The following is a 10561-nucleotide window of genomic DNA, read 5'->3' as shown; positions in this document are numbered from 1 at the left end:
TATGTTGGTCTTGTCCTTTATGGTTTTTGTCTGGTGCTCAGGGATTAGAAAGACCTCCTTTGTGCTGATATTATGCTTTTTGGGTACTTTTTATATTCTTTGTTTCATTTAAGTCTTGAATCCATCTTCAGTTTTAGTGTTTCCACATGAGAAAGGACCCAACTTTATTTTCTAAAAGCAAAGCACTGACCTGTGGTATTTTTTTATTTTCATGGTGTAAATACTCCTGCTACGGCTGATTTTAAGCTGCCCAGGGTTTAACAGCGGGCTTGCAGATTTCCTCAAAGTTTAACAGTTGGTTCTCAGGAGCCACTGCTTCTGACCCTTGTTGGGGGACTGCTTTCTCTCCTGTTGTTTCTTTCCTTTGGAGGGAGGTTAAATGATGTAATACCGTCCTCTTACCACCCTTTTACTGTATCCTACACGGTGGCCATGCTCAGCACTTACTTTTTTCCTCCTAGGAGTTCGTTGCCTGCAGGGAGCACATGTTCTTGGTTCCATCATGCTCCGAGTGTCAGAGGGCCTGACCTCACTTAGGGAGGCCTGTGGTTGTCTCGTCTGTGACCAGGTGGCCGAGCTGACTTCTGGAGTTCAGCAATAGGAAGTTCACTTGCCTACAGATAAACTGTTTCTTAATCTAGTCTTTAACAGTAACAAAGATGAGGGTATGATTCTCCCACCTGCTTGCACTTTTATAGCAAAATTCATTTAAAGTAGGTACTATTCTAAATAAGGGTTTTTTAACCTTGGCATTGTTGACACTTTTGTCTGGATGATTCTTAAGTGTGTGGGCTGACCTGCTGCAGGGCGTTTGGCAGCGTCCCTGGCTTCTGCCCACTAGATGGCAGTAGCTTCCTGTCTTCCCTGCTCCCTCAGATTGGTTGGTATTTGAGAGGGACTTCTTGATGGACTGTGCTCTGGCTCTCCACGGTTTCAACAGTTCAGGCCAGTGGGCGAAAAGAACAAAAAGTGGGAATGAAAGGGAGGGATGCTGCTTTCCCAGTTCTGGAGTTTTCTTTCCTGGAGTGAGACAGCAGTGTAGTAATGCACCTGGCTTCCCTGTCCCTTTGGTTCTCTGCCCAGGAGACATGGAGTGACTTCGCTGGTTAAATATGGGCGGAGGGAACTGCACGCTTGCCTCAGCTCCTTCTCCTTCCTGGGGTTGGGTTGCCTTCAGGGAGCATATGTTATGCTCTGCTTTTTGCTGTAACTTATAGGGGTCTGCATGAAGACACGAAGTCTGGGGTGGTCCATCCTGCCTGTGGTTTTGTGGGTACATTTGAATAATTTGGGAGTTTCATACAGAAGTCCATAGATATAAGCTACATCATCTAGCATCTGTCAGTAATAAAAAGGATATTTTGACCCCTGTGTGTTTATTATTTTGCCTTTTTTTCTCAGTTGGTTCAGAGCTCAATCAGGGACGAGGGGTACTATTATTGGTCCCCTCAAGCTTCTACTATACTAATATAACAACATCCTTTCTCTTCCTGACCACCTCCTGTTACCCCCACGCATCTGTCCTCCTCGCATTAAAGCATTCGAATGATGTATCTAAAATGCAGAATATTGCCATAGGACACTGGCTTTCAAACCTTTCAGTAACTCACCCTCTGCACAACAAAAGCTCAGGTTCCTTAGCAGGAGACCTTGAGGGGTTCCTGTTGACCTTGTCTTGCCTTAGTAACACAGAATTTGTAATGGTGACTGTTTCCTCTCTTTGGACTTTGGCTTTATTCATGTTGGGCCCCTGTGGGAATACCCTTGACTTTAAACTTCTTTATTTGGTTTACTTCTCCTCAAGTGTCACTTCCTCCTGCTAGTCTTACCAGATCCACCACCCTTCTACTGCTCTCAGTGCTTATATGTTACTGGTCATGGAAACTTAGGGTGCTTTTTCATTGTCTTGAACAATATCCTCAAGCAGTTGATGCCATGAAAAGTCCTGGTTTCAAGGGAAACCAATCCTGTTGCACCGTTGGACCAGAAACTAGAGAGTCTGGGCCACCACCAACACCACCATCATCGGAATATCTTTAAAAAATTTTTTTAATTCTATAAAGTGACATTAGGGATATTCAAGGATTTTGTTGAATTTTTTTGTGAACCACATATTTTTAAATGATAATCAATGGATTAATGATTTAATCGATACAAATGGAGAAACAAAGAAAGACCAAGATACGGATGACTGGTGAAGACTGGTGGCAAATGTCATGGACAAGGAAAATGCGTGCCTGAAACAGGTCCTACGTGGAGCTTAGTCTGTTCTCTCTATTGAGACTACAGAGGGATGTCAGGGATAAACAAAGACTGTATCTTACATTGCTTTTAAAGGTGTAGCTTTGCTATTAGTGGGATAATGATAGAACCGTTAAGTATAAATAAACTGATAAAGGACAGTGAAGCATTGCTCAACTATGAACGTGTGGTGAGGCAAAATAGTATTGAAAACCCCGACACCCATTAAGAAGTAAACGGATAAAGGTTTCACCAATTTGACTAAGTTCGTAAAGATTCTGATAAGGAATTTTATTGTTCTGGGTCAGCCTCAAGGTTGAGGTTTTTCTTTGTAAAGATAAAAATTATATATACTAAGGGAAAAAACCCCGAAATACTGAATCAATGAAATGTAGAAAGCAAGGATTAATGGTGATTAGGTGATTATCTGAATTATCTTAAGAGTTTGGCTGGCATGGTTGATTGACCCTCAGTGCAGTGACGAAATGGGGCCCTGTCTGTTAATAGGGAAGGTCTGAGGCAGAACCTGGGGAGCTCCAGCTGGGTCTGGTGCTGGGAGTCTCATCCACTGACATCTCCGTGTTGTAAGGAGCACTTAATCTCAGCCTAGCCTGATCCCCAAATCCACGCTTTATCTGCTCCATTTATGAGGAGTGTGAGGTCAGCAGGTGTGAGGCTGGAGCAGAGAATGGTTGGAAAGCATACTGAATCTACTTTATCCAAGGTTGACCCTGGCTGAATCTTTGGTTGTTAGACATTTATTCTTGAATTTAATAAGGAAGATCATGTATTACATCAGCTGGTCACCAGAGGGCACCATGGAGCAGACAGTTGCTAAAGCCAAGGCTTTTTAGTTTTCCTCAGAACTTTGTTGGAGGAGTTCAAGAGGACGGTGACCACTGGTTGACCAGAGAGCTGGACCCCAGCAATTGGAGGCTCCTCACCCCCTCCCCTGACCTTGAAACGTATGCTCTGCCCACCATAGGAGTACAGTAGGAACCATTTCAAGGATGCAGCCTAGAGAGTAAGGTGTTGAGACCATCTGCCTGGAAGAAGTTATGAACTCAGGTAAGGACTCCATATAAACATTTAAGATCCACTTGTTTTGAGGTTGCCTAAGAGGAGCCTCATAAGTTAGTTCTCTTGCTTAAAACCGCCACCCACTAACCTGGTGTGCTCTACCTCTTTCTTCAGTCTCCTTGCCCTCCATATGTGGGGGCCAGTTCCAATTTCACCCAGCACCCTCCGAGGTTTTATTTGAAACCAGCTTCCTGCATTGGAACTCAGGTTTCTGGTCTTCCACTTTGTTGTACTAACTAAACTAGCTGGTCACATCACAAGGGCAGGTAAAGGGTTGGCGCTATACTAGTTTACACTGCTGTTTGAAAGAGGAATCTTTTTCATATTTTCTATAAGAGGTGCCTTTTCTATTGTAAAAAATTGAGTGTAATGTGGTAATTATCATCATTATTTAAAGAGCCTCTAGATCAGCTTATTTTTATGGTCTTTCTATGTTTGCAATTCCATTTCAACAATGCCCATAACATTTCCCCTGAGAATTGATCCCCTAGTCATCTTTGAATCTTCTATCACAAAGCACATGCTAGGGCACAGGGGCTCAAATGATATCTGTTGAATTAAGCAGTGACAATAGAGTAGGAAGTTATCTTTTGTCCCATAATTGCTGCCCTTGGGAGATGGGCCCCATTAACACTTCTCACAGCAACCCTGTTATTTGTCACTGGGTTTAGCTAGCTTCAAGGCCATTGTCTCATGAGGGTAGTAAGAAACAGGAAGGACCTTCTTTTTCCCTTCACTGAGTCACCTGGAGGGTATCTCTTGGCAATTGTGGCTGGAGGTGTGACATTTAATTAGTGGAGAAAATCGAGGCAGCCTGTGCCAGCAAGAAAGTGAGGAAAGGCTTGGGAAGGAATGACAGGCTCAGTGGGCAGTTTGGCCCAGGTTTTCTAGATCCCATTCGGGTGTTCACACCACCACAGGTGGAGACTGCAGAAGCTTGAGGAATGGGAATCACATGCGTCTGCATGGACAGGTAGCTTCTTCTATTCTACCTGGCATTAAGGAAAAGAAATGATGAGCTCCCGAGAGTTGAGGACCTCATCTAGAGAAGCCTGGCCTCCTGCTGGCCTAGTGACAGGTGCGTGAGGATGACACAGGCTTGCACTGAGATCTGTGGCCTCTCACGTCACAGGACCCAGGCTGTGCTGAGTTGGAAAGGAGCATACGGCACCTCTAGGCCCAGTCCTGCTCCTTATAGATGAGGCCCAGAGAGGGGCCTAGATTGAGGGACCCAGGAGCTAAGCGGGAACCAGTGCTTAGATCACTGGGACCTGGTTCAGAGTTCTTGGTTGTGCTGCTTTGCATTCATGACCCTGTGGTGATGGTTGGGTTTCCCTGGATTAAATTACCCTGCTCTGCCCCAGAAGCTGGTTGTAGTCACCTGTACTTCCCCATGGGTGTCCTAGAGATGTGTTTTCCCTGTTTATTTCTAGAGACCTTTTTTTTCCTTACGGGTGCAGTACTGTTTGAATGATGCCTCATCTGCCTCTGGGCCCCTCGTGCCTTGAAAAAGGCTGACAGCAGAAGCCAAAGGCCCAGAGGGCGGGGCTTAGGTGGGACAGGAGCTGGAAAGGAAGAAGGCCTAGGAAGGAATTTAAAGGAAGCATGATGGTGGGGTGGATCTGGCTTCTGATACCTGCTCTGTCTCTTCTCAGTGGTGTGACCTTGGAGAAATTCCCTAACTCTAACCCTTAGTGCCCTTCTCTGTCGATTGGAATGGTGATGGGTACTTCTGGGTCGTATGAGACTCAAGTGAGAGTGTATCTCATAAATGTAGATGATGTTACATATACCATATGAGATGACATATATGAAATATATGCAATCTGAGAGCACCCCCAGTGCTGGGTGTGCAGTAGGTGCCCTCAGGTGACAGCTTCCTCACTCCCTCCTGGAAACTCCTGCATTGCCTGCAGCTCCTCATGTCTTCTGTACAATTGTTGTCCAATTTCACTCTCACAAAAAATGCAAATCCTCCATCACATGAAGTTCTTTGCTCTTATCAGTTTCCTCGATACTTTTGACGGGGCTGGGAGTGGTGTAGACACCCATTAAATGCCTGTGACTTAATGGGATTATTGCCCAGTGGTGTAACAGGAAACCAGGTGATTGTTGGTAAGAGCTTTCTGGGTGGGGCAAAGGATTTTATATGGAATCCGGTATCTTCCAGGAGGTGGAAGACTAATCCCAGCTCCGGTTGCCCTGGAGAGGGAGGGAGGAGTCTTCCTCAGAGACTCACTGGGGAAATCGTCTGCAGGTGAACTTTCTAAAATGATCAGTCCTTCTGTGCAGCACACTCCCCAGCCGGAAAACACTGCCTGTGACGTCACCGGGACTCTGAAACTTGCTCCTGTAGGCACCATGTCTCCACTTACTAGGCACTGAATTCCTGTGAAAGTGTCCCCTGGAGGGAGGCGAGTACATAGGTTTCTGCCCTGTGGCTTGTTCCACATCATCCTGCATACAAACTCCAAGCAGCAGAAACAGCCCCCCGACATGCAAAGGGCTTCGTGTTAAGCGGATGTGTATTAAGGGGTGGTCCCTGTAGGCAGGGTTCAGGCGCTATTGCAGAATTAGTAAGTGGTATCCTGGGAAGCAATCAGGTTGATTTCCCTCTACACTCTGGGAGGACTGGTGCTTTCTGATGTTCCCAGGAATTCTATAAAGTTGGGTTTAAGGGACATGCTCTTCCTGAGAGGCACTGGCCTCTGTGTTAGCAGGAAAGGGCGGGGAGGGGGGGTTTGGAATTCGCCCCACCTGCTCTGAGTCTCGACGGTGTCACCTTCTAACTATTTGAGTCAGAGCAGATTACCTCCCTTTCCAGGTCTCAGTTTCTATATGTACATGATACATAGAATTGATATATGGAATTCCATACATATATAGAATTGCGAGGATATTATGGACATCATAGGGCTGTTTTGAGCGTTACCATGAAGTAGAACCTGGCCCACAGTAGGTACTCAGTACATGTTGGGTCTCATCCTTCCTCAAACCCACAACCTTGGCTCATATCTGGATGATGCTCTAACCAACTGAGCTGCCTGGCCAGGGCTGAACTGTACACTTTCAAATGGTCAATTGTATGTTATATGAATTTCACTCCAATTTAAGAAAACCCAAAATGGCCGGGAAGTTTTTAAAAACTCCGAGCCCGTACCTTTCCGAGCCCCACATTCTGATTTCCCTCAGAAGCATATTCACATGCTATGAGGGATGTGCAGCGACTACCTGGCTTAGGGTGACTCAGCATCGTCTATCACGCTACCTGGAGGCTGGCAAGCAGCACATTTCGGGCGACTTGCTGATTCCTGAGGCAGTCTTAATGCCGAGCCCCGTGGGTAGCAAGGCATAGCATCTGATTAGAGCAGAAGCAATTACCCTTAGAAAATCACTGTTAATTTCCAAAGCGCTTGTTCTGGGCTATGTGGCTAAGTGGAGACAAATTGGGATGTTGTCTGGAGGAGAGAAAGTGAAGTTGCGTTTCCCTCTAGGACAGAAAGGAAACCTGCACTCCACGGTTCCAAGTGGTTCATTCCTCCCCTGGGGGTGGGAGTGGTGGGTTTGGGAGAGGGCTGCTGGCAGTAGGGTGGTCAGAGGAGGCCTAGGGTTTGTATTAATTCTCCTGAAAGCAGCTTCAGTCCTTTGTCGCTCTGTCTCCTGGGTGATAAGGAGGAGCTGTTCCCATTTCCCATTTGTCTCCATCAGAGAGTCTTCTGGGGTCTAGTTAGGAGGAAAGGGCAGTGGCCCATTCTCAGGGGACCTGGTTTCTAGGCTCTGTTCTAGGATCCCATTTTGGGGCTTTGCTCTTCAGCACCGTAAATCCAAGCCCAGCAAAGCAAAGGGGGATCACCTCCCAGGTCCTTATTTAGAAACACATCCTGAAACGCAAATTCTTACTAAGAAGGAATTGGAAGCGTGTGGGCAGCGAGAACTTTTACCCTTCACATCTGAAACCCCTTGCAGACAGGACGTCAAAACCCTCCTAACCAGAACAGGTGACTCATCCTGTGGTTTCAGGTCATACTTGATAATCTGTTGTGACCCTAGCTCCATTCTGAATGAATGGTCCCCTAGACAAACCAGCGAAAAGTTCTTCAGAAGTTAAAAAGTAGAATAAATGCACACAGATCCAAAATAATTCTGTCATTTTCAAAATGCTGCAGATGTGATCAACAGTGGGAGTTTGGCATAACACCGTGGTTAAGAACATGCGTGGGGCTGAGTCAGAAAGACCTAGATTTGGATTTGTATAAACTTGGACAGGTAGCTCAAGCTCCCTGAGCCTGTTTCCTGTCTGTAAATGGGATTAACACTGTACTGACGTCGCTGGGTTGTAGTGAGGACAGGAGATGAGGTGGCCGATGTATTAATATTCCTATGGGCCAGCATTTCCTAGAGATTTCAATGGCTTATTCTCTCCCCCCACTTCACAGAAGAACCTGCAGGACAGGGACGTGAGATCATTCCCAACCTCACAGCCAGTGCATTGCGAGGCTGGGCTTTGAATCTAGGCTACCTGTCGCCTGAAGCCCTGCTCTAGACAGTAAGCTAAGCGCTACATTGAACATCCCCAGCACACCGGAAGAGCTTCGGAAAGACCAACTCCGATGATTGTTTATAAGTAAACATTAAGTGTGAAGTATCACCAGGTGAATTTGTTTAACATTCCTTAAAATACTCCAAAGAGGAGAAAACAATAATATGAGCTAGCAGATGCAAAGACAGAGAAGTGTTAAAAATTAGTTTTAGTTTATAACGTAACTTGTGATCATTTATAAATTATTTTAGACACACTAAGAAGAACCCTGCCTGCTTGTCCTTGGGTATGGCACCTTCTTATAGCCTCCTGGTCACCATTTTTGCCTTCCTGTTGGGCCTACTCAGCCCTTGATGGGGCCTCTTAAACAAGCCCAAGGTGTTAGGCTCTGCCTGGCTGCTCTCTCTCCCAGGGCTGGTCACTGCCCCCCACACCGCCATGTGTAATGACCCTCCTGGTCTTGCTTGTTCCGCTTTCTGAATTTCTGTTCCAATGCACAAGTGTACAAATCTTAGTTTGAGGTTTTGATAGCCAGTCTCTGATAAGTGAGTTTATTATGTGTAATTGTTAACTACCTTCCAGGCATTAGCCCATTTACTTTTCACAGTGAGGGTAGATACTGTTATTCTAATCTTAATATAGACCTTCAAACTCTTTGTTTAAATAAAAAAAATCTAGCTAGCGTCATAGGTTTTATTTTAGCTTGTGCATGTGGGAGAAAAGGAAAGTACCATTAATTTTTCCCTGGCTTAAAGAAAATTTACAGGCTGCTGTGCTGCACATGGCAGGAGTAGGGGTCTCTGTCCCAAGAGAGGACTTTCACCATCACTCAGGACTGGTGACGACTGTGGAGGCCACAGGATGAAACAGAAGAGTAATAAGATACAAACCATCTGGATCCTTGAGTCACCCCATGGAGGAAAGGAAAGCTGCCTGATCTGTATTCATCTTGACATGAGCAAGAAATAAACATTTGTTGGGTTAAGCTACTAAAAACTGCCTTTGTTACTGAAGCATAGCCTAGTTGAACCTGACAATTACATAGAGTTAGAAAGGGTAGGAAGAAGAATTGACTGGAAACCTCAGGAAGTGACCTAGAATGGATCAGCCTAAGTAGATCACGAGTGAAGCAGATTACCCTCCATAATGTGGGTGGGCCTCCTCTGATCAGTTGAAGGCCACAAGAGAAGAGACTCAAGGCTCCACAGGAAGAAGGAACTCTGCTCCAGATTGCCTTTGAACCCCAGACTGCAACATCACTTCTTCTCTGGGGCTCTAGTATACGACCAACCCTGCAGATTTCAGACTTGTCAGCCCCCACAATGGTGTGAGCCAGAGCCTTAAAATAAATCTCTTTCTGTGCATAAAAAGCTACAAATATTTATACCTTCCAGAAAACAAAGATATCAATTTAAATATAATTACCAGGGCAATACATTATTAAGAAAGAAGACCAAGGAGAATGATAGACTTTCAGAGGTTAAAGCTTACTTTCACAGTTCGGCTGTTTTAGAAGACTCCTTTGTTAGAAAAACCATTTGCAGGACAATTTTGTGACAAGGACACCTCCTTGCTTTTCTGCAGTGATGGTGGTGGTGGTACAGATCTTGTGGAGATTTCTTTCACCAGCTGGTGGGAGGGCATTTATTTTTCATGATCATGACTGTGTTTTTCATTAGTTAGCACTAAGAGAAATAAAGGCTGGCCTGAGAAGCTCAGAACCTATAATGAGGAAAGGAAAGGGTGGAATAAAATTATTAACAAAAGGAACATGGGTACTGTGCTGGATTGTCTCCTTTTGCCCCTCCAGATCCACCCTCCACCCTTCTTTACCCTGCTCTGTGCCCTGGGACATACAAATACTTTTTTACTATAAGTATGTCTCATGTAATGTTTGGGTTATACTTATGCTAAAAAAAGCATTTGTTGTCTATCTGAAGTTTAAATTTACCTGGGCTCCTGTGTTTTTATTTGCTAAATCTGGCAACCATACCTGGGAGGCTGGCCTGTCTTAGCTGCATCCACAGGCTCCTGTCCCCTGGCTTCCTGTGGGGTTTGATCAGTGGGAGGCCCTGGTGGGAGAAGGGGGGCCAGGAAGAGGAGGTTGGGGTGTTGTTCTTCTGTGGCTCACTGCAGGTTGGCTGTGTCCATGGATAAGAACAAGCCCCAAGCCACTTGGAATCTTACTTGCTTTTGGGTCTAAAATAGAGGTTGCAGTGCTCAAGCTGAGAAAGAAACCATATCATGGTCACTGTCCCTCAGAGCTTGTCTGTCAGCGTCTCTTGTGATGGGCAGATAGTGAATATTTTTGGCTTTGTGGGCCAGGCAGTCTTTGTCAAAATGACTCAACTCTGAGTTGCAGCGCAGAGGCAACTGTAGATAATAGCAGTGGCTGGGTATCGTTTGTTCCAATAAAACTTGATTCATGGACACTGAAGTTTGAATACCATATACTTTATCCTCCCCCCCTGATTAAAAACTGTAAGAACATTCTCAGCTCACAGGCCACATAAAAACAGGTGACAGGCAGATTTGGCAGATTTGTTTGCCTCATAACATAAAAACACACTGAATTTATTTTAATTTGACAGTCAGGAATACAGAAGATATTGAGATGAATTGTTGCTTTTCCTGTGTATTTCTGCTGTTATTTTATATGTCTTTATGTATGGCATGTGGTATAAGGTATATGTCTTTCCG

Source organism: Miniopterus natalensis, chromosome 10 (assembly GCF_054644295.1).
Source record: "Miniopterus natalensis isolate mMinNat1 chromosome 10, mMinNat1.hap1, whole genome shotgun sequence".
NCBI lineage: Eukaryota > Metazoa > Chordata > Mammalia > Chiroptera > Miniopteridae > Miniopterus > Miniopterus natalensis.
Note: the sequence above shows the minus strand (reverse complement) of the source record.